This window comes from Mobula birostris, chromosome 9, assembly GCF_030028105.1.
Source record: "Mobula birostris isolate sMobBir1 chromosome 9, sMobBir1.hap1, whole genome shotgun sequence".
NCBI classification, from domain to species: Eukaryota; Metazoa; Chordata; class Chondrichthyes; order Myliobatiformes; family Myliobatidae; genus Mobula; species Mobula birostris.
Genome location: NC_092378.1, coordinates 121,083,171 through 121,107,968, shown reverse-complemented (window position 1 = coordinate 121,107,968; position 24,798 = coordinate 121,083,171). Strand labels below are relative to the sequence as shown.

The 24,798-nt window shown below is 40.3% G+C and overlaps 2 protein-coding genes across 7 annotated transcripts in view; one reads left to right on the top strand and one right to left on the bottom strand.

Annotated features, from left to right (window-relative positions):
• LOC140203032 (cholesin-like) overlaps window positions 1-24,798 on the bottom strand; it is a 436,104-nt gene that overhangs the window by 136,061 nt on the left and 275,245 nt on the right. The gene's annotated exons all lie outside the window — the stretch shown is intronic.
• LOC140203031 (probable G-protein coupled receptor 146) overlaps window positions 1-24,798 on the top strand; it is a 155,809-nt gene that overhangs the window by 89,176 nt on the left and 41,835 nt on the right. The window contains exon 1 of one of the 6 annotated variants that reach the window (XM_072268728.1): window positions 11,345-11,596. The exons of 4 other annotated variants lie outside the window; for them this stretch is intronic. The gene's annotated coding sequence lies outside the window, so the exon portion shown is untranslated. Of the gene's footprint in view, window positions 1-11,344; window positions 11,597-24,798 lie in introns of those variants that run through there. One more of the 6 variants, XM_072268723.1, reaches the window with a different exon arrangement.

The following is a 24,798-nucleotide window of genomic DNA, read 5'->3' as shown; positions in this document are numbered from 1 at the left end:
CAGCAGCTTAAGATAGTTGAGCTTTGAGCAGTGTGCTGAGGACCCTCTGTAGTGACAATGTGAGGTTGGGATGATTGACCTGCAAAAACCTCAGTCATCTTCCCTTATGCAAGGAAAAACTCTAACCATTAGAGTGACCTTTTCTAGGTGTCCACTGACTTCAGCTTTACCTCTATTCCTTAATGTCACATTCAGTTGAACACTGCCTTGCTATCAACTACGGTCACTCTCACCGAACCTTACGAATTTAGCTCTTTAGTTCATTTTAGACGGAGGCTGTCATTAGATCTGTTTTACTTCAGCATATCGAAACTGGCATTGGTGAGCATGTGATTTAAAAGTAAATACAGGTTAGCATCATTATTGATGATGGGTTATGTCACTCTGGTGATGATTGAGAGTAGACTGATTGCACAGTAATTTGTCTGACTGTAGTTAAGCTATATACCTGGGAAATTTTCCATATACTTGGTGCCATTGTTGAAAATGTACTGGAGATACGGCTGTTTCTGGAGTATAACTCCTCATTCCTAAAGTCTCAAAAACTCTCAGCTGCTCCTGGGTATAATGTGGATAAAATGAATTGGCTGAAGACCTGCTTCTGTGATGGTGGGGAATGTTAGGGGAAATCCAAATAGATCATCCACTTGGCACTTCTAGCTGAACAAGGTCAAATGCTTTAGTGATCATGTGTTAACCCCACCATCTTTGGAGTGTTCTCCTGTTACCTGCTTAATTGCCATTTATGATGTTAAAATCTATCCACTGGACACTGTTTAGACCACAGTGAACTGCACTGGAGCTTTGTCTGTTTGGTGCTTTACTCTGAGGAAAAGAAATTTTACTGCCACTCTTTTCTGCACTCCTTCAAATAAAAAGGTTGATCTTCAGCTTGATAATAAAAGTAGAGTGAAGGATTTGATGGGGTATTAGATGACAAATTATGGTGATGTTTTATCTGCTGCTTTAACATTCATGCCACCAGTCCTCCCATCTCAATGAACGTCCAGTGGCTACCTTAGCAATCAGAATTAGGTTTATTATCATTGTCACATGTCGTGAAATTTGTTGCTTTGTGACAGCAATACAGTGTAAGACAAAAAATTACTGTAAGTAACAAAAAAGTTAATTATGAAATTGAGATATACAATGTAGTTTTGATGGGTTCGTACACCATTCAGAAATCTGATGGTAGAGGGGAAGAAACTGATCCTAAAATGTTGAGTGTTGGTCTTTAGGTTCCTGTACCTCCTCACTGATGGTAGTACTGAGAGGAGGTCATGTCCAGGATGGTTAGGGTCTTTAATGCTGGACGCCACCTTCTTGCGGTACCACCTCAAGCAAGGTTTTTAGAAACAATCCTTGCAACTTGTTTTGGTTCACTAAATTTTAGGTAGGTCTGGATTTATAAGATGAAGCTGAATTTCAGAAAGTCACTCTAATAGGAAGTTCACTTACGTAAAAGGATTATAGAGGATAATTGTGCCAGGATGACATGAAATGGAGAATAGACTGATGTGTGGAATACCTCCCTCATAAAACCTTTGTAGTCTCACCTAAGATACCTGGATATGAGTCCTGGTTAGTGAAAGTCCTTTGTTTGGAAGATCGTACGTGGGTTCAGTCTATGCATGCAGAACCTAGGCTGACATTCAAACACAGGACCAAAGGATTGGTGCACTACCACTTTTTAGAACAGATACGTATGCTCTGCCATATTGCCTATATTACAAATTTGATTACAGTGCAAGAATACTTTATTGCTTATAAAGTGGTGGTTCTGAATGCTTTGAAGCCACAAAAGGTGCTTATATAAATTCAAGACTCTTAGTGACAGCAGGATATAACTCCTGTACCTAATAAAGTGGCCACTGGGTGTATGTCTTTGGCTGCTGTAGCCCACCTACTTCAAGGTTCGACGTGTTGTGCGCTCAGTGATGCTCTTCCGCATACCGCTGTTAACATACATGGTTATTTGAGTTACTGTCACTCTCCTGTCATCTTGAACCAGTCTAGCCATTCTCCTCTGACCTGCCTCATTACAAGGCAATTTTAGCTACAAAACTGTTGCTCAGTGGGTGCTTTGTTTTTGCTTTTTACAGCATTCTCTGTAAACTCTAGAGGCTGTTATGTGTGAAAATCCCAGGAGATCAGCAGTTTCTGAGATACAAACCACCCCTTCTGGCACGAACAATCATTCCACAGTCACTTAGATCGTATCTCTTCCCCATTCTGATATTTGGTCTGAACAACTGAACATCTTGACCATGTCTACATGCTTTTATGCATCGAGTTCCTGTCACATGATCGGCTGATTAGATACTTGCATTAACAAGTGGATGTGCAGGTTTACCTAATAAAATGGCCACTGAGCGTATAACAGTTTTGATTCAAAACTTTCAGAGTAATTCGGTGCAGAATGATTCAAACTACCAGTAATAACAATTACATCCCAAATACATAGTATGGCTGATTGTGTAAGCTTTGTGGCAAGCAAGAAAACAATAGATCTTACTCATTCCAACACTGCAGCTAATAACTCATTGTTCTAGTATAATGGAACGAAGCAATCAGTATTAGTTCCTTCCTAGTTAACAGCCACAAAAATTCTTTGGCTGTCAGACTGAAAGTTGTTTTTGTGGCTTAGCAATCAAGGAACTTCACTTTTCAAAATAATTTTTAACAGCAGAATGTACATTAACTTCACTTTTCAAAATAACATTAAACACTTGGGAAAATATTAAACAACAAGCTATTCTAGTTAATTCCTAAGTACAGATAATTTAAAGTATTGTTTGAAGCCTAGCAGTTTAACAAAACTTCTAAGTCTCAAGCACACTCATGTAATGGATTTAAACGCAAACAACAGGAATTCTGCAGATGCTGGAAATTCAAGCAACACACATCAAAGTTGCTGGTGAATGCAGCAGGCCAGGCAGCATCTGTAGGAAGAGGTGCAGTGGACGTTTCAGGCCAAGACCCTTCGTCAGGACTAACTGAAGGAAGAGTGAGTAAGGAATTTGAAAGTTGGAGGGGGAGGGGGAGATCCAAAATGATAGGAGAAGACAGGAGGGGGATGGATAGAGCCAAGAGCTGGACAGGTGATAGGCAAAAGGGAATACGAGAGGATCATGGGACAGGAGGTCCGGGAAGAAAGACAAGGGGGAGGGGACCCAGAGGATGGGGAAAGACAAGGGGGGGGGGGAACCCACTTCCCGGACCTCCTGTCCCATGATCCTCTCGTATCCCCTTTTGCCAATCACCTGTCCAGCTCTTGGCTCTATCCCTCCCCCTCCTGTCTTCTCCTATCATTTTGGATCTCCCCCTCCCCCTTTCAAATCCCTTACTCACTCTTCCTTCAGTTAGTCCTGACGAAGGGTCTCGGCCTGAAACGTCGACTGCACCTCTTCCTACAGATGCTGCCTGGCCTGCTGCGTTCACCAGCAACTTTGACGTGTGTTACTTGTAATGGATTAATGGTTGTGAAATGGACAGCAAATATCCCCATCACTTCCCATAACCAACAACTTCAGGATTTCCACAAACGCCTAAGTAAATGTCAACATCCTGAAGTTGCTGCCATTGAGTTATTGCTGAGCAGCAAAATGCATTCCAAAGTCAGAGTCCCTGTGGACTTCAATATGGGAGAGGAAACCTGATCTAAATTCACCATTCTTGCATCTCCTCCTTTCATTAAAAATCTGTGCCAAGTCTGTGGAGGATTTAAGAAGTTTCACCCTTTTGATATGAATGATCCTCACAGTTACTTCAAGTAATTTAAAGCACATTTAGCAACATTCTTTTTTAATTTTAATTTTTGATACCTGAGAGGGGTATGTCATGGTTTTACATAGCTTTTAATTATTTCTAAACGTATTTATTTCAGTCGCCTTGTGTGATGTTCCATATAATATACAAGGCTATTAAGTGACACTGAGCCTTACCACAAAGAATATTTTCAGTTATACGGTATCTTCAGCCTGCTGCCAGGAGAGAGAGCTTTTTTTCAGAAATCAGAGATGGTCATCCTAGTGCAAGGTTCCCTAAACGTTAACTTGCAGGCTGAGTAAGTAGTAAGGAAGTTTAATGCATTGTTAGCATTCATTTCAAGAGGTCCCGATATAAAAGCAAGGATGTAATGATGAGGCTTTATAAGGCAGTTGTCAAACTGCATTTGGAGTAATGTGAGTAGTTTTGGACCACTAGCAGAGAAAGGATATGCTGGCATAGGAGGTTCGTGAGAATGATCCCAGGAATGAAAGGGTTAATGTATGAGGAACTTTTGAGTTCCTGGGCTTGTACTCACTGGAGTTTAGAAGAATGAGGGGGGTATATCATTGAAATCTATTAAATATTGAAAGGCCCGGATAGAGTGGATGTGGAGAATATGTTTCCAATAGTGGGAAAGTCTTGGACTAGAGGCTGCAGCCTCAGAATAGAAGAACATCTCTTTAGAACAGAGACATGGAGGAATTTCTTTAGCCAGAGGATGTGAATGTGTGAAATTCATTGCCACAGATGGCTGTGGAGGCCAAATGACTGGGTACTTTTAATAGGTTCTTGGTTAGTGAGGGCATCAAAGGTTACAGGAAGAAGGCAGGAGATTCGGGTTGAGAAGGTAAATAAATCAGTCATGATGAAATGACTGAGCAGACACAATGGGCTGAATGGCCTAATTCTGCTCCTATGTCTTATGGTCTTGCCAAAGTCAGTTACAAGCTTCCCTATCCAGTGACCACTGGGTAGTTAAAAACTTTGCTACCCAGTGAAGAGTATTGATAATGGCTGGGGTGACCCGTTTTTTAAAGACACTGCCCAGAAGGTGGGCATGGCAAACCAATTCCGTAGAAAAATTTGCCAAGAACAATCATGGTCATGGAAAGACCATGATCATCCACATCATATGACATGGCATTAAACGAACAAATGGACCCCACAAAAACATTTCAATGCTCGTGTGTTACATATTGTTTCATTAGGCTCCTCTGAGCATTTTGGAATAATTTTAATATATTAAAGGTATTGACCATGTTTTATTATTGTCACATGTTCAAGACACAGTGAAAAGCTGGGCATGCAGAGCAAATCATTACACAGTGCATCGATCTAGAATAAGGTAAATCAATAACAGTGTAAAAATATTATAAAGTTATCAAAAAAGTGCACTGCAGGTCATCAGTGAAGAGCAAGATTGTAACGAAGCATATTGTGAGGTGAAGAGTCCATCTTATTATACAAGAGGTCTGTTCAAAATAACATGGGATAGAAGCTGTCCTTGAGCCTGGTGGTATGTGCTTTCAGGCTTTTGTATCTTCTGCTCAGTGGGAGATGTGAGACAACATAAAAGCAGATTTTTTTAAAAAATCTTCCAATCGAGGGTAACTTGCTTCCATTCCAGATATCCAGGCTCTCACGTGACTGTTGTGTCCCAGTCACAGGCTTTGCCAGAGTTTGGTTAAGAGGGTGAGCAGGGGTTTATTTTGTGAGGTGGTGTACTCCTTCTACCAACTATACCAAACGTATATATGCTTTCAAAGCATTGAGTTGAGGATCTAAGTATCATCCCAAATGCTCCTTCTCTTCTTTTACCAATCATGGGTCAAGGATCTAGGAATTTGTGGGGATATTACAATTTCCAAAAATATTTTGATCTCTTCCATTCTCTTGGTAATGTCCTGCAGTGATAAAATTAGGAATAGTGTGCTTGTTTCGAAGTCCTGTTGGGCTTGCAAACAGCATGGCCTATCCTATTGAGTGGACTGAGAGTAATCAGGGATATCTGGGAGGGCATGACAGCATTTGTTTGCTTATTCCACCAATGGATTCAGAGTTTTCTGCACAGATAGCTTTGATAAAATCTCTCCTGCACAATCGCCATTGTCTTCAATGTGTAGGCACAACTTTTGGCCAAGGAGGAAAAGGATATATTTTCACTCATCCAAGCTTGCACGTACAATTCTATACTCCATATGTACTTTGGAGAAAATGCTTGGAACATTGGAACTTAGAGAAAAGAAACATTTTAAGCTATTTGATTTTAAAGTCTAAAATGGTTTTGAGTAAGAATGTACTGTCCACAGTCACAATTTCTTGACCATGGGATGCATATTATAAAGATTAGCTTTATTAATCATATGTACATTGAAACATGTATATAGGGAAATTTGTTGTTTGTGTCAAACCAAATCAGTGAGGATTGTGCAAGAGGCATTACACTTCTGGCAACACAGCATGCCTACAACTTATTAACCCTAATCCTAACTATGTGGATACTATAGGGAGAGTGCAGAGGAGATTTACAAGGATGGTGCCTGGATTGGAGAGTGTACCTTATGAGGATAGGTTGGGTGAACTTGGCCTTTTTTCCTTGGAGCGACAGAGGATGAGAAGTGACCTGATAGAGGTGTATAAGATGATGAGAGGCATTGATCATGTGGATAGCCAGAGGCTTTTTCCCAGGGCTGAAATGGCTAACACGAGGGGGCATAGTTTTATGGTGCTTAGAAGTAGGTACAAGTGGGATGTTAAGAGGTAAGTTTTTCACACAGAGAGTGGTGGGTGCGTGGAATGCACTGCCAGCAAAGGTGGTAGAGGTGGATACAATAGGGCCTTTTAAGAGACTCTTAGATAGGTACAAGGAGCTGATAAACATAGAGGGCTAGGCGCTGGGGAAATTCGAGGCAGTTTCTAGAGTAGGTTACATGGTCGGCACAATGTTGTGGGCTGAAGGGCCTGTAATGTGATGTGGATTTCTATGTTTCTATGCATCTTTGGAAATCAGGAGGAAAACTGGTTCATCTAGAGGAAACCATGCAGCCATGGGGAGAATGTACAAACTCCTTAGAGACAACATAAACGCAATAAATTCTGCAAGTGCTGGAAATCTAGAACCACACAGTCAAAGTGCTGGAGGAACTCAGCAGGTCAGGCGCCATCTATGGAAATGAATCAATGGTCAACATTTCAGGCCAAGACCCTTCATCGAGACACCTTACAGACAACAGTAGGAATCAAACCTCGATTCATCAGTGCCAGCACTGTAACAAAGCTAAGCGCTACACTATCATGCCACAATGTAGTTTAATAAAATGTATTTGCAGGACTAATTTAATCTATTATTTACACTTGAAAATTCATAGTGCTAGTAGAATCAACAGAACACAACAGTACAGCACATTAACTGGCTATTTGGCTTACAACTTCTGTGCCAAGCATGACATCAAATTAAACTAATCCATCTGCATGTATGCAGTCCATATCAATCCATACCCTGCACGGTCATATATATATATATCTGTCTAAAAGCCTCTTAAACATCTCCATCAGAATGGTTAATAGTATTTCATCAGAAGCACCTAATTTTTCAAAAATTTAACCATCGATCAAAACACAATCTAAATATTACGACTAGTGAAAAACCGGCATCAGCCTCCTCCACTGATCATTTCTTGTGTCCTAATTTTTATAATTGGAGTCAATTTGTATTATCCACTAAACACTTTTAAACATTAATCATGGTTATGTAACAGCACTTGCACCTCCGAGCAAGAAAGTCACAGAATCAATTCTAAATGCAGGGATGATAATTTAGTACAGTAGTGAAGGAGTGTTTTACTCCTGGAGGTGGCACTTTTCTGCTGAGACATTCAACCAGGGGCCTACTTGTTCTCTCAATTGCCCTATTTCTAAAAGAAGAACGCTTGGCCAGCACTTAGCTTCATTCCTATAATAAGATGCGGTCATTATCAAATTAGTATCCATGAGTATTTGCTGAGTAGTCACTGTCTAAATTCTTACAACTAGAAGTACTTCAAAAGTGCCTCACTGTTACAAAATGTTTTGGAAATTGCTTGGAGGGATGTGAAGGGTGTTTCAGGAATACATGTCTTTCTTTTCATATATTGTATTTCTAAATGAGCCAACTGTTGGTTGCAAAATAAGATACCACTACAGCATATGAAAGACTGAAAAATAAGTTTAAGAAGATAGAAACCCTCTCTCCTACCCAGCAGGTTTGCGAGAGGCAAGGATGAAGTGCTAAAAGGATATTAAGAGGGGTGGAGTTCAAAGCAATATCTGAAACCTTTTAAGAGGGTCATCTTGCTGATCTGATACACAAATGATGAGAGATGGTAACCAAACAGTGACCTCAATTACGCTGGTTAGGAGGCGGAGGTAGGAGGGTTGACTCTCTACTTTGCAGCAGTTGGTTGTGTGGAGTGTCCTTTGCCAAGAACATCATTGACAAGAAGCCTGCTCCAGATGCAGTGCATGGCAGAACAAATGCAGAGAGAATAATTTGCGTCAAGGCCAATTAGTACATCAGTGCTAATATTACAAAAACCACAATAGTACATCTTCACGTGCAAGAAAATGCCTTTCAGCTACTTAATTCATAAAGGGAATGAATAAAAAAGCTACTGGGTGACAGTGAATTTCTAATTGGTGAGGTTGTAGCTAATAGACAGAATGCAGCTTCCTCCCTCTGTAGTCTGATCCAGACTACACCTTTGATTCCCCTATATCAACCATGACTTCAGGCTCATAATCTAAAGAATTCACTCCCTAATCCTCTCTGTTCCTCATTCCATCTTTAAGACAGCGCTTGAATCCAATCTATTTGACCCAATTCTTTTTTATTAGAATTCTGCCTAACAGTTTTAGGGCACATTTGATAATAACCCGGAATACTTTTACTTTACATAAATTCAAGAGACTGTTGTTAATAATGATCTCAGTTAGTTGTAAGATAACTATCTTCATGGTGCATTCACATGAGTGCAGAGGTCTGCCACAGAAGAACATTCCAATTTTTAAACTGGCACAGAAATCTTAGAAATCCTTTAATTATTGTTATTTTGGAAATAAATTGCTTTAGGAAACAAAAGGACCTTCCACATGCATCACTTAGAGCTGTGATGCAACATCTATTCAGTATACTACAGATTTCAAAGTAGGAAAGATTTCAGTGCCAGATCTAAATTTCAACAATATTCTATGCTTCAATGAATTTCAGCTACATGAAACTTTTAACATGAATATAAATAACCACAAAACTTGTGTTTATATGTGGTTTCAATGTGTTAAGATGGTTCTAGAACCACAAGACATAGAATCAATAGTCAACAGGTGCAGGAGTAGGCCATTCGGCCCTTCGAGCCAGCACCGCCATTCACTGTGATCATGGCTGATCATCCACAATCAGTATCCAGTTCCTGCCTTATCCCCATAACCTTTGATTCCACTATCTTTAAGACCTCTATCCATCTCTTTCTTGAAAGCATCCAGAGACTTGGCCTCCACTGCCTTCTGGGGCAGAGCATTCCACATATCCACCACTCTCTAGATGAAGAAGTTTTTCCTCAACTCCGTTCTAAATGGCCTACCCCTTATTCTTAAACTGTGGCCTCTGGTTCTGGAGTCACCCATCAGTGGGAACATGCTTCCTGCCTCTAGCATGTCCAATCCCTTAATAATCTTATATGTTTCAATCAGATCCCCTCTCATCCTTCTAAATTCCAGTGTATACAAGCCCAATCACTCCAATCTTTCAACATATGACAGTCCCGCCATCCCAGGAATTAACCTTGTGAACCTAGGCTGCACTCCCTCAATAGCAAGAATGTCCTTCCTCAAATTTGGAGACCAAAACTGCACACAGTACTCCAGGTGTGGTCTCACCAGGGCCCTGTACAGCTGCAGAAGGACCTCTTTGTTCCTATACTCATCTCCCCTTGTTATGAAGGCCAGCATGCCATTAGCTTTCTTCACTACCTGCTGTACTTGCATGCTTGCTTTCAGTGATTGATGTACAAGAACACCTAGATCTCGTTGTATTTCCCCTTTTCCTAACTTGACTCCATTTAGATAATAATCTGCCTTCCTGTTCTTACCACCAAAGTGGATAACCTCACATTTATCCACATTAAACTACACCTGCCATGCATCCACCCACTCACCCAGCCTGTCCAAGTCACCCTGCATTCTCATAACATCCTCCTCACATCTCACACTGCCACCCAGCTTTGTGTCATCTGCAAATTTGCAAATGTTACTTTTAATCCCTTCATCTAAATCAGAAATGTATATTGTAACTAGCTGCAGTCCCAGCACTGAACCCTGCGGTAACCCACTGGTCACCGCCTGCCATTCCGAAAGGGACCCGTTAATCGCTACTCTTTGTTTCCTGTCAGCCAGCCAATTTTCAATCCATGTCAGCACTCTGCCCCCAATACCATGTGCTCTAATTTTGCCCACTAATCTCCTATGTGGGACTTTATCAAAGGCTTTCTGAAAGTCCAGGTACACTACATCCACTGGCTCTCCCCTGTCCATCTTTGGGGTAAATGAGCAAAAGCATGCTTTAAGAAACTTGTTTAAAGTTCAAAGTAAATTTTTTATCAAAGTACATTTATGTCATCATCTACAATTCTGAAATTCATATTTTGTGGGCATTCACAGTAAATACAAGAAACACAATACAGTAGAATCAATGAAACTCTGCTCAACAGCACGGACAAATGACCAATGTGCAAACCACAACTATGTAAATATAGAAAGATTTTTAAAATAATATAAACAAATAAAAAGCGATAAATATGGAGAATATGAGATGAAGAGTCAGTGAAAGTGAGTCCATAAGTTGTGGAAACACTAAATGATGGGGCGAATGAAGTTGAGTGAAGTTATCGCCCTCTGGTAATAACTGTTCCTCAAAGACTTCATCGGGACCGATGAGGGATCTCGTCCCGAAACGTCGACTGTTTCCTTAGATGCTGCCTGGCCTGCTGAGTTCCTCCAGCATTTTGTGTGTGTTACAGAGAGAAAGGTCGCTAACGTTTGAGACATCCATAGCTAGAAGCACGAACGCCTGTGGCAGAGTCCAAAAAGTAGATAACACGTAAAAGAGCACAAACTGAAAAAAAATACAAGGGAAGGAAATCGAATAACAATTTTCAAAAAGTGTGCGGGGTTAAAACAAAACTTCAACTGGTCACTTTCGTGTACAGATTTCGGATGGCCCATTGTATAAAAATCATGTTTTAAAATTCCTGTGCTTTCAGTTAGACTCCATGAGTAAGTCACTGGTGCACACGTACTGAGCTGTATATAAACGTGTAGCTCAAATTCCACTTGAAAATTCCGTACAGAATTCCCCCAAAACATTCTGAATGTGGGATAATTTTACAGGATACTAAAACAGTCAGGCCACTAAAGAGTTAATTTTAAGTTAAACGTGTTGGCTGAGTTTAACAACATGCAAAAGATTTTTGAACCAATAAAATCAAAGTACAACTCTATCCTATAATAATTTCTTAAGCTGCTTTGGTTCACCTGACTTTGCCCGACCGCAAAGTGAGGACATTTCGAGTCTGCCAAACCGACTCTGAAATAATTATGACTCACTAACCAAGGGAAACACACACATACACAGAGTGCGTCGCACAATGCCGTACTAACTGATAGCAAGAGTGACGAGTGAAAAATCTGCATTGACAGGAAAAAGTCTCCCGAGCAACCCGTTTCCATTCAAAGTGGTGCTCACGTCGTCCATGTTAACTAGCCACGACCAAAGGCAGATGGCAAGACATTTAAGGTAGGGCACCCTTTCCGCAGGTAGACTAAGCGGTGAACTTTGTTGAGATTAAAATGATTTACTCGCACCTATGTCGTGGGCAGACACAGGGCATTTGCCATAACTTATAATCGATTAAAACCTGATGGGGGGTGTGGCAGCGTTTGCCTGGACTTAATTCCTGGTGGACAGTGAGTTACATTACCCACTTATCAGTCTATTAATTGAAAATAATTGCGCCCGGCGGAGATTAACAAGTTAAGCGAATGTCTGGTTCAGCAAACAAGATTATTTACTGTTGTTCAGGTTGAAAAGTAAATCAGACTGACAGCAGGCGGGAAATGGAAATGCCGCTTTTTGTGCTTGTGATGTCTTTTCGTTGATAAACCTTCGTATCCGCTCTCGGAAATGTGGCTAAAAAACGCTTTGGCTGTATTTACTATTATAAATTCACCCCAAAGCAGGTGCTTCCTCCAGTTATTACACTGCATTCTGTAATTGAGTTCGTCTACCGATCTGCGTTATCATCTCGCAGTTGTCATCTCCAACCAGTTGGATTGTTAGACCCTAAAGAGGACAGAAGGGCCACAGACAGAATTTTATCCACTGCGCGATTTTAAGTTTGTCACACGCGGCGGTTTTGTTTGCTATGAGAAAAAAAACCAGCTCGTTTTCCAACCACGCAGCATGGTGTAGACACTTGTTACGCAGTTTCAACCCGCGTGTATGTAACATCAATAGCAAAACTTCGCCCTAGTGCTAACCAAAAAAAGACGCAGACTAATAAGAGTAAATGCTTCGTTAAGGAAGTTGGCGTGACGGGAAGGACAAAAGCGTCTTGAAACAGGGAGTTCCATAGATTGAGCCTCGGCACCTGAACCTATGACTGTCAACAGTGCAGCAACTAAACAGAAAAATGCTGTAAACCCCCAGCAGGTCAGGAATTGTCTTTGGAAAAAGTCACAATTAACATTTAAGTTCTGGCTTTTTCTCGCAGTTTTGGTATTGGGATCGGTTTATTATTGTTACATGTAGGAAGATACACTGAAAAGCTTGTCTTGCATTGCCGTTCATACCGTTCGGATTGTTTCTGTCACATTTCCAGCATCTACAGCTTTATTTGTTCCGTGTGACAAACAAATCACCTTTGCAAAAACTGGAGAAATAATGCAAGTTCCTGGGATGGTGGTGGGCTGGGGAAGATAATAGAGCCAAAAGGGAAGAACAGCGAGAGATTTGAAAATGAGTCGCTGCTGATTCAAAAGCTTCTCTCGGTCACTGTCGAAGGGGTTGGGTGAGTGGGAAGTTCCTGCAAGTCAGTACCCACACAGCAGAACTAATTCTGAGCTGTAGCACATTACAGTTGAGCACAAGAACGGGCCCTTCAGCCGATGACATCTGTGCCAACCATGATGCCAAATTATTTATTTATTTATTGACATGCAGTGCGGAGTGCGTCCTTTCAGCCCTTCGAGCTGCACCGCCCAGCAATCCCCCGATTTAATCTGCGCCTAATCACCAGACAATTTACAATGACCAATTAACCTACTAACCCAGTACGTTTTTGGACTGTGGGAAGAAACCCATGTGGTCATGGGGAGAACGTACAAACTCCTTACAGGCAACGGCAGGAACTGATCCCGGGTCGCTGGTACTGTAAAGTGTTGTGCTACCATGTCACCTCAAATTAAACTAGACTCATCTCCCTTTATAAAGTTCAAAGTTCAAACCTCTGAAGTAAATATTTTATCAAAGTACATTTATGTCACTATACAGATTCACATTCTTGCATTCACAGTAATAGAAAGAAAGACAGTAGAATCAATGAAAAAATCACACTCAACAAAGACAGACAAATAACCAATGTGCAAAAGACAACAAACTGTACAAATACAAAAAGAATAAAACAAAATAATAATAAATAAATAAATAAATAAATAAACAAGCAAGCAATAAATATTGAGAACATGAGCATCCTTAAAAGTGAGTTCATAGATTGTGGAGTGAACAGTGTTGGGATGAGTGAAGTTGAGTAAAGTTATTCCCTCTGGTTCAAGAGCTGGATGATCGAGGGGTAGTAGTGGTTCCTGAACCTGGTGATTTGGGACCTGTGGCTTCTGCACCTCATTCCTGATGGCAGACACAAGAAGGGAGCATTTCCCAGAAGATATATGGTCCATGCCACTTTGTTCCCTGTATGTTCATGTGCCTATCAGATCACTCCTCAGCCTCCAGTGCCTCAGAGAAAATAATCTAAATTGGCACAACTCCTTATCAAAATGGTCACTTAAAGCAGATATAAAACAGGTCCACATTGCTTTCATTCATCTACTGTACTGTCAATGTTTCTGAAGCATTATAGAGAAAAAACAAGAAATACCAGCAGGTCAGCGTTAAGATATGTAATTAATATTTCAAAACTCGAGTATATTTAAATTGAGCAGAAAGGGGACAGAAAGCAAACAGTAGGAATATACACTCAATGGCCACTTTATTAGGTTCACCTGTACACTTGCTCGTTCATAGAAATATCTGATCAACCAGTCATGTGGCAGAAACTCAATGCATAAAAGCATGCAGACATAGTCAAGAGGTTCAGTTGTTGTTCAGACCAAACGTCAGATTGGTGAAGAAATATGATCTAAGTGACTTGGACTGTGGAATGATTGTTTGTACCAAACAGGGTGGTTTCAGTATCTCAGAAACTGCTGATCCCCTGGGGTTCTCACACTCAACAGTCTCTAGAGTTTACAGTGAATGATGCAAGAAACGCTCTGCATAGGTATGTTCCAATGAGACAGAGAAAGGATGGTAGGGTACAGGAACCATGTGTACAAAGGCTGTAGAAAATCTAGTCAAGAAGAAAAGAAGAGCTTACGAAAGGTTCAAAAAACTCAGTAATGATAGAGATCTAGAAAATTATAAGGCTAGCAGGAAGGAGCTTAAGAATGAAATTAGGAGAGCCAGAAGGGGTGATGAGAAGGCCTTGGTGAACAGGATTAAGGAAAACCCCAAGGCATTCTACAAATATGTGAAAAGCAAGAGGATAAGACATGAGAGAATAGGACCCAGTCATGTGTGACAGTGGAAAAGTGTGTATCAAGTCAAGTCAAGTCACTTTTTATTGTCATTTCAACCATAAACTGCTGGTACAGTACACAGTAAAAAATGAAACAATGTTCCTCCAGGACCCTGGTGAACAACACAAAACTACACTAGACTAAGTGAGACAACACAAGGCTACACTAGACTACGTAAGACAACACAAAAACTAAACTAGACTACAGACCTACACAGGACTACATAACGTGCAAAAAACAGTGCAGGGCAGTGTTATAAATAATAAACAAGACAATAGGCACAGTAGGGCACAAATTACAATATAATAATAAATGATGTAGATGTCAGTCTGGTCTCTAGGTATTAAGGAGTCTGATGGCTTGGGGGAAGAAACTGTTGGACAGTTTGGTCGTGAGAGCCTGAATGCTTTGTTACCTTTTGCCAGATGGCTGGAGGGAGAAGAGTTTGTATGAGGGGTGCGTGGGGTCCTTCACAATGCTGTTGGCTTTACAGGTGCAGCGTGTAGTGTAAATGTCTTTAATGGCGGGAAGAGAGACCCTGATGATCTTCTCAGCTGACCTCACTATCCACTGCAAGGTCTTGCGATCTGAGACAGTGCCATTCCCAAACCAGGCAGTGATGCAGCTGCTCAGGATGCTCTCAATACAACCTCTGTAGAATGTAGTGAGGGTGGGGGGTGGGCGATGGACTTTTCTCAGCCTTCGCAGAAATTTAGAGATGCTGCTGTGCTTTCTTGGCTATGGAGCTGGTGTTGAGGGACCAGGTGAGATTCTCCTCCAGCTGAACACCAAGAAATTTGGTGCTTTTAACAATCTCAACGGAGGAGTTGTCAATGTTCAGTGGAGAGTGGTCGCTCCGTGCTCTGCTGAAGTCAACAACCATCTCTTTTGTTTTGTTCACATTCAGAGACAGGTTGTTGGCTCTGCACCAGTCCGTTAGCCGCTGCATGTCCTCTCTGTATGCTGACTCATCGTTCTTGCTGATGAGACCCACCACAGTTGTGTCATCAGCGAACTTGATGATGTGGTTCGAGCTGTGTGTTGCAGCACAGTTGTGAGTCAGTAGAGTGAACAGCAGTGGACTGAGCACACAGCCTTGGGGGGGGCCCCCATGCTCAATGTGATGGTGTATGAAACCGGAGGAGGTAGCAGGTGTACTTAATGAATATCTCGCTTTAGTATTCAGTATGGAAAAGGACCTTGGCTATTGTAGGGATGACAACGGACTGAAAAGCTTGAGCATATAGACATTAAGAAAGAGGATATGCTGGAGCTTTTGGAAAGCATCAAGTTATTTAAGTCACCAGGACCAGACAAGATATATCCCAGGCTATGATCTTTGTATCATCAATAGAGACAGGAGAAGTTCCAGAGGGTTGCAGATGCTGTTCCCTTACTCAAGAAAGGGAGTAGAGATAGCCCAGGAAATTATAGACCAGTGAGTCTTACTTCAGTGGTTGCTAAGATGATGGAGAAGATCCTGAGAGGCAGGATTTATGAACATTTGGAGAGGCATAATATGATTAGGAATAGTCAGCATGGCTTTGTCAAAGGCAGGTCATGGCTTACTAACGCAAACACGAGGAAATCTGCAGATGCTGGAATTTCAAGCAACACGCATAAAAGTTGCTGGTGAACGCAGCAGGTCAGGCAGCATCTCTAGGAAGAGGTACAGTCGATGTTTCGGGTCGAGATCAACTGTCCAGCTCTTAGCTCCATCCCTCCCCCTCCTGTCTTCTCCTAACATTTCAGATCTCCTCCTCCCCCTCCCACTTTCACATCTGTTACTAGCTTTTCTTTCAGTTAGCCCTGACGAAGGGTCTCGGCCCAAAACGTCGACTGTACCTCTTCCTAGAGATGCTGCCTGACCTGCTGCGTTCACCAGCAACTTTTGTGTGTGTTGTCATGGCTTATTAGCCTGATTGAATTTTTTGAGGATGTGACTAAACACATTGATGAAGGAAGAGCAGTAGATGTAGTGTATATGGATTTCAGCAAGGTATTGATAAGTACCCCATGCAAGGCTTATTGAGAAAGTAAGGTGGCATGGGATCCAAAGGGACCTTGCTTTGCCACAGAAGGCAAAGAGTGGTTGTAGACAGGTCATATTCTGCATGGAGGTTGGTGACCAGTGGTGTGCCTCAGGGATCTGTTCTGGGACCCCCTTCTCTTCATGATTTTTATAAATGATCTGGATGAGGAAGTGGAGGGATGGTTTAGTTTACTGATGACACAAAGGTTGGGGGGTTGTGAATAGTGTGGAGGGCTGTCAGAGGTTACAGCAGGACATTGATAGGATGCAAAACTGGGCTGAGAAGTGGCAGATGGAGTTCAACCAGGTAAGTGTGAGGTGGTTCATTTTGGTAGGTCAAATATGATGGCAGGATGTAGTATTAGTGGTAAGACACTTGACAGTGTGGAGGATCAGAGGGACCTTTGGTTCCAAGTCCATAGGACACTCAAAGCTGTTGCGCAGATTGACTGTGTGGTTAAGAAGGCATACGGTGTATTGGCCTTCATCAACTGTGGGACTGAGTTCAAGAGCTGAGGGATAATGTTACAGCTATATAGGACCCTGTTGGCGCATGGCCAAGTGGTTAAGGCGTTGGTCTAGTGATCTGAAGGTCGCTAGTTCAAGCCTCAGCTGAGGCAGTGTGTTGTGTCCTTGAGCAAGGCACTTAACCACACATTGCTCTGCGACAACACTGGTGCCAAGCTGTATTGGCCATAGTGCTTTTCCCTTGGACAACACTGGTGGCGTGGAGAGGGGAGACTTGCGGCATGGGCAACTGCCGGTCCTCCATACAACCTTGCCCAGGCCTGCGCCCTGGAAACCTTCCAAGGTGCAAATCCATGGTCTCACGAGACTAACGGATGCCTATTATAGGACCCTGGTCAGACACCACTTGGAGTTCTGTACTCAGTTCTGGTCACCTCACTACAGGAAGGATGTGGAAACTATAGAAAGGGTGCAGAGGAGATTTACAAGGATGTTGCCTGGATTGGGGAGCATGCCTTATGAGAATAAGTTGAATGAACTTGGCCTTTTCTCCTTGGAGCAACAGAGGATGAGAGGTGACCTGATAGAGGTGTATAAGATGATGAGAGGCATTGATCATGTGGATAGTCAGAAGCTTTTCCCTATGGCTGAAATGGTTAACACGAGAGGGCACAATTTTAAGGTGCTTGGAGGTAGATACAGAGGAGATGTCAGGGGTAAGTTTTTTTTTCACACAGAAAGTGGTGAGTGTGTGGAATGGGCTGCTGGTGACAGAGGTGGAGGTGGATACAATATGGTCTTTTAAGAAACTCTTGGATAGGCATATGGAGCTTAGAAATATAGAAGGCTATGGGTAACCTTAGATAATTTCTAAAGTACGTACATGTTCGGCACAGATTTGTGGGCCGAAGGGCCTGTATTGTGCTGTAGCTTTCCTATGTTTCTAAACAAACAACATCCAGTGGAGTAACAGTTCTGTAGCCAAAAATGCTTTGTTAATGAGAGAGGTCAGAGGAGGATGGCCAGAGTGGTTCAAGCTGACAGGAAAGCGACAGTAATCACACATTACAACAGTGGTGTGCAAAAAAGCATTTCTTAACATACAACACATCGAACCTTGAAGTGGATGGGCTACAGCAGCAGAAGACAACAAACATACACTCAGTGGCCATCTTATTAGATATAGATGGTCCCTAATAAAGTCGCCACTGAGTGTATCTGACACAAACAATGGCAGCACTGCCTTTGAGGGTTTGAAGGTTTATTACTCACAGTACATCTGCCTGGGGAGTTGTAAATTGAAGCTGATGAATTACAACACAGGAGAAAATATTATTATACTTTATTAAGTTCCATCTCTTTATGTTGCTCAGTGTTATATTTTGTCAGGTAACAGTATGAAACAGCTGGGGCATTTGTCTGTGTTAGACCTGTTGTACAAATAAAAGGTTTGCAGCTGATGATTTGAAGCTCTGGTAGTCATCTAGTTTAGTTCCACAAGACAGAGAGCTACATCTGAAAAATATTTAAAACCCTACAGATTATGGAAATGTAAAATAAAAACAGAAAATGCTGGAAACTCTCAGCTAGTCAGATGACATCTGTGGAAAGAGAATTAGAGTTAATAATATTCTTATAGCTGGTCATAAACTAACTATAAGAAATGGAGGGACAATTTTAGTTTTAATTTGCACAGACAGTAGACAGGATAAAGGGGAAATCTCCAATTGGAGGAGGCTAGAATTACCATGGGAATTTGTCGCAGAGGATATTTGGTTAATGGGTAAATAGAGCAGCAAGAGAGAAAGAAAATGAACTAAAGCTATGAAATGAGGACTGAGAACTCAAGCAAAGGAATTTAAATGTAACTAGATGCAAGTATGATGAATGTGTCCAGCAGGTCATACTGGAAATGGGGTGGAGAATTAAGAGTACCTACCAACAGGGAGGGCTGTGTCCACCGTGGACAATAAATGTGGGTGCTCTACAAAATGGTTATCTGAAAAGTGAGTGCATTACTGCTTCACGTAGGACTGTTTCGATAGGTGAGAGGTGAGAGGTGAAAGGACAGGTGTTCCATCTCCTGTGGTCGCATGGGAAAGTGCCAGAGGATGGAAAGTACAGTAGTCTGTGGAAATGGAAGACCCAGTAAGAGGCTGAGAAAGGAATGGTCCCTTTGAAATGCTGAAAAGGAGGGAAGGGGAAGAAGAGCTTGGAGATGCAATCTCATTGAATCTGGCAGAAATTGAGAAAGGGAGATGTCAAAGGTAGGTTTTCACACAGAGAGTGGTGGGTGCATGGAATGCAGTGCCGGTGAAGGTGGTTGAGGTGGATACAATAGGGTCTTTTAAGAAACTCTTATACAGGTACATGGAACAGAAAAATAAAGGGCTATGCAGTAGGGAAATTCTAGGTAGTTTCTGGAGTAGTTTATAAGGGCCTGTAAAGTGCTGTAGATTTCTATGTTCTCATGTTTATTGAATGTAGAGGTTGGTGGAATAGGAGATGAAGACCAAGGAAAGTCTAGCCTTACTTTGTCTTGGAAGAGAGGGATGTGAATTGGATGAAACATGGTCGGGGCTCTATCATCAATGGAGAAATCAATGGTCTGGGATGTTGAGGCAACAATGTAGAAAGTCTTATGAAATAGGAGAATGGAATACAGTCAAATTCATTCAGCCCAACTAGCTGCACATACATTACAGACTTGTATTTGACAACCTTTAATATCTTTCACATACACACACGTGCACAACCATCACTACCCAAACTAAAAACCTCTCCATTTCATCCCAATGACTTGGCTTCATCCTATCAGGGATATTCTGTTTGTCCTGTACATTCCTTAGCACCTGCTACAATTTCAAACTAGTTTCTCTCTTTTCCAGTTCTGACAAAAAGTCCTTAGACCGAAAATTTAAATCTACTTTTCTTTCTCTGGATGCTGTGTGACTTGCTGACCTTTCGAGCGTGTTTTGCTTTTAGGCAACTACATCTATTGAAGCTTTATTAAAAGTCCAGTAATATTTTTGCCTCTGTGGAACAGTAGTGGGATTCAGCTATATTAGTGTTTGTGGTTTGTGATTATGTTAAAAAAAAAGCAAAATTGTTTCCCACTAAGAATTCACCAATAATTCAGAAATACAAAAGTCAACATAATATATTGAATACAAATGTCTGTTGATCTTCAAGAGCAAGCAATTTTAGAAATTCACTGTTCTGTTTTGTGATCCCTCAACAATTCATGTGATGCTGCTTCATAAAGTCATAAAAGCCAAGGTCAGATGATTCCATTATAAATATACAAACACATAAATTCAGTGGAAAAAAATTACTTTGCCTGTCAAACTTCTTAATACACATTTACATAATTTACATATGCCTTGTCAGATGGAAAATATCTTATTTACTTTTTCTTTTTCCCTTTCTCTTTTTTCTTTTCTTTCTGTTTCGCAGTTTCTTAAAACAAAAAAACTAGCTTTGGACCTCTTTCAGTATCTTAAAACAAAAGGAGCTTGGCCACTACTGCTGTTCTTTTAAGTGATAGTGCAGCGCATGTCACTCTAAAGTCAACTGGGTGAAAATGGATGCTGTTCCGGTTGATGTTTAGCATTTTATTCACATCATGTCTGTGCAGATGGAAAAGAATGATCTGTAGTTTGTTTAGCTTAAGATGATTTACAGCATTGTAGTGAGTCAGCCTGACTAGATTGGCTGCTATTGAATGCTTGATCTGGGCAAAGTCCCTTGTTTATACCGGTATAGATAGGTCTGCTATTTGTGTAAGTGTTAAAGAGCTAGGCTGCCATTATGTTTCTTATGGAATAAACCACTGAGTCAGCAGCTACACATTCCTCTGAGTTCAACATGGAAGACACTTTCCACAGTGTTTTGATCAGCTAATGGTCTCATCATGTTTTAGATCATTCAGAACAATGTTCAGTCAGCCTGAAAAGACATTTCCTATGTTCCAGCCAGACAAGTGATACATTGGGGTGAGGAGCTGAATCCCACCCAAAATATTAATGATTCAACCTGCTGCTGAGAGGTTGATAGAAGTCACACTAGTGTTTAACTTTCTTACGAAACATAGGCATCATTCAAACTTTGACCAGTCCACACCTTCACACGAGGAAACAAGCCTGTTGGGAAGAAGTGGGATTGAGCTCGACGGGTGAAAGTCTTTTCAAGATGAAGTATTTAAGTGATAATGGAAGAAAATTGGCCGAGATCGCAGATTAGCGGTCAGACCTCATAATGATGTTCAGCACTCTCAGAGACAGTTCCCAAAAATTTTAATCTGTTGAGTGCCTATGTCTTCAAGACCTGTAATTTTGTCAGTCTTCATGTCCCAGCAGGAACATTCATGTTGTTGCCCTTGGGTGCCTTTTTTATTGCTGATTCTGACATGACTTTTTATTCAATAAGTTTATAACATCTGAACATGCCCGAGGAGTAACAAAAATATTGAAGCTACCAGCAGAAACAGATTCATTTTCTGCCAACACTGAGGCCCCCTTCCCTTTCAAACAACACTTACTTATAAAGTTGTGCTCCGAACACATATTACAATCTTCATCTATAAGAAGTGCAAACAATAAAGGAATTATGATGCCATTGCTAGTTTGTCAACCTATCCGTTCTTTCTCAAATTCAAACCCCAATACAAAACATAGATGGAATCTATTCAATAAATATCTGAACAATTTGCATATCTGCAGGACCAGAGTGCAAATGGTAAAGTTTCAGAGAGAAAATTGGAAAGGAGATAGATGTAAACATATGAATTTAATGATAAGCATTTAATTCTGGGAGGAGGTGGAAAACAGGTCATTATGGTCAGCTCTGTCATAATTGGCATGTGTCCGCTGAAGCCAATTAACCATCTTCACTTTGGCATACAACAATGGGCTTAAACCATGAATAAACAAAAAGATAGTAGTTTTCCCTCTAGAGAATTGATTCCATGACTACTTAGCAACAAGAAGTCAGATAGCTCATTTAATAAATGCCAGGAATGTCATTCATTCTTTGGGGGTACTTCGTGGATGGTTGCGAAGAAAAAGCATTTCAGGATGTACGAGTATATTGTATACATTTCTCTGACATTAAATGTACCTTTGAAACCTTTGAATTCAGTTAACCTTTTTAATTGGGGTTTACATAGTTGATCCAGCATAATCTATCCTTAACAATAGCCCTTCCATAGATGTGACACACTTTCAATAAGTTGAATACCATTTTGGCATTAAATCTTCATATCCAAAAGCACTGCTCCTTGTTCAGAACTAGGGTATTAGCCTCGGGGTGCAAGATATGCTATTGAGAGCTGAAATCCAGAGAGGTTTTTTCACCTATAGGCCTCGAACCTGTGTAAATTTCTATTTTAGAAGGTAGATGAGGGAGATCTCCCTGGTCTTCCTCAAATAAACAGATCTTGGCGTTTTGATTTAACTTTGCTATCTGCTAAAGATATCTTAAAATTTCTGGAGAGACAAATTATTCTTTTTTTTGAAGAGAATACTTTGGAAGAGACTTCTAGTCTTACTGTATGGGATGCCTTTAAGGTTTTTATTAGAAGTCAAATTATTTCCTATACTGCAAGTGTCAAGAAAAAAAGCTAACAAAGAGAGAATTGAGTTAGCTAATTAGTTAAAACAATTAGACCAAAAATACCCCTTGGCTCCAGATCCTGCTTTATATAAAAGGTGTGTTGAAATTCAAACTAAATATGATCTTCTTTTAACATATCCAATTGAAACTCAACTTTTAAAAGATAAAAGTTAATTTTATATCCACGGAGACAAAACAGGTAAATTATTGCAAACAACAGGAATTCTGCAGATGCTGGAAATTCAAGCAACACACATCAAAGTTGCTGGTGAATGCAGCAGCAGAGCAGCAAAGTCACCAGCAACTTTGATGTGTGTTGGAGGTAAATTATTGGCTAGCCAATTAAAAACCTTTATAGCTAAACGGCAAATTAAAGAAATTTGTAAAGCCAATGGTGATAAGAAATAAATGATATTTTTAAAGAATTTTATTCTAAACTTTATAGTTCTGACCCTCCCAAAGATAACACTGTAATGAATAATTTTTTAGACCAATTAAACATTCCTACACTTTCTGTTGATAACCGAAAACAATTGAATCAATCTATTTCGTATGAGGAAATTGCCAAGGCTGTACATTCCTTGCACTCGGGGAAGGCTCCGGGTCTTGATGGATTTTCTGCAGAATTTTATAAGGTTTTTTCCTCACTGCTTATACCTCATTTATTTGCAGTTTTTTTGGACTCCTTTAAGTTGGGTAGGTTGCCACAATCTTTTTATAAAGCTTCTATTTCACTTATTCTTAAAAAGAATAAGAACCCAACCGAATGCTCTTCATACAGACCAATCTCTTTACTTAATGTTGATACTAAAATCCTATCTAAAGTTCTGGCCCGTAGAATTGAAAATATTTTACCATCTATCATTTCTGATGATCAGACTGGATTTATTAAAAATTGATATTCCCACTTTAATATTCGTCATTTATTAAATGTTGTTTATTCCCCTTCTAAGGAGATATCGGAATGTGTGATTTCTTTGGATGCTGAGAAGGCTTTTGATTGGGTTGAACAGAATTATTTATTTAAAACTTTAGAAAAATTTAATTTTGGGCCCGATTTTATTCAATGGATTGAATTACTTTATTTATCTCCTTCTGCTAGGGTCCTTACTAATTTTCAGTATTCCAAACCTTTTAAAATCAACATGGAACAAGACAAGGTTGTCCCTTGAGCACTTTGCTCTTTGACTTGGCTTTAGAACCCTTAGCCATTGCTTTTCAAGAATCTAATGATATTACTGGTATTCTAAGGAGAGGGACTTTTCATAAAGTTTTGCTTTATGCTGATGACCTATTGCTTTTTATTTCTAATGTCGAGACTTCATTACCTCCTGTGCTTTCTCTGCTTTCTTGGTTTAGCCAGTTTCCAGGTTACAAACTGAATTTACATAAGAGTGAACTTTTTTCTCTGAATAATTTGGTATCAATTAATAATAACCTTCCTTTTAAAATTGTAAGAAATCAATTTACCTATTTGGGTGTAACAATTACCAAGAATTATAAATACCTATTTAATGAAAAATTTCTTACCTTACTGAATTTTGTAAAAAGGACACTATCAAACTGGTCGCCTTTTTCGTTATCCTTGATTGGCTGAACTAACTCTATTAAAATGAATATTTTACCTAAATTTATATACCTTTTTCAGGCATTACCAGTTTTTATTCCTAAATCTTCTTCTGATTCTCTTGAATCTATTATATATATGGAGAAACAAACATTCTCGACTAAATAAAGTTCATCTTCAGAAATCTAAGAAGAATGGAAGTTTAGCTTTACCAAATTTTAGATTTTATTATTGGGCAGTCAATATACAAAATCTTATGTTTTGGACATATTATATTAACTTTGAGGACTGTCCGATATGGGTTTCTTTAGAAGCTAACTCTGTTAATAAATTTTCTATTATTTCTCTTCTCAGATCCTCACTCCCTTTATCCTTTAGTAAACTAACTGAAAATTTGGTAGTTAATCATACTTAGAGGATCTGGGTACAATTTAGGAAATTCTTTGGTCTATTGAGATTTTCT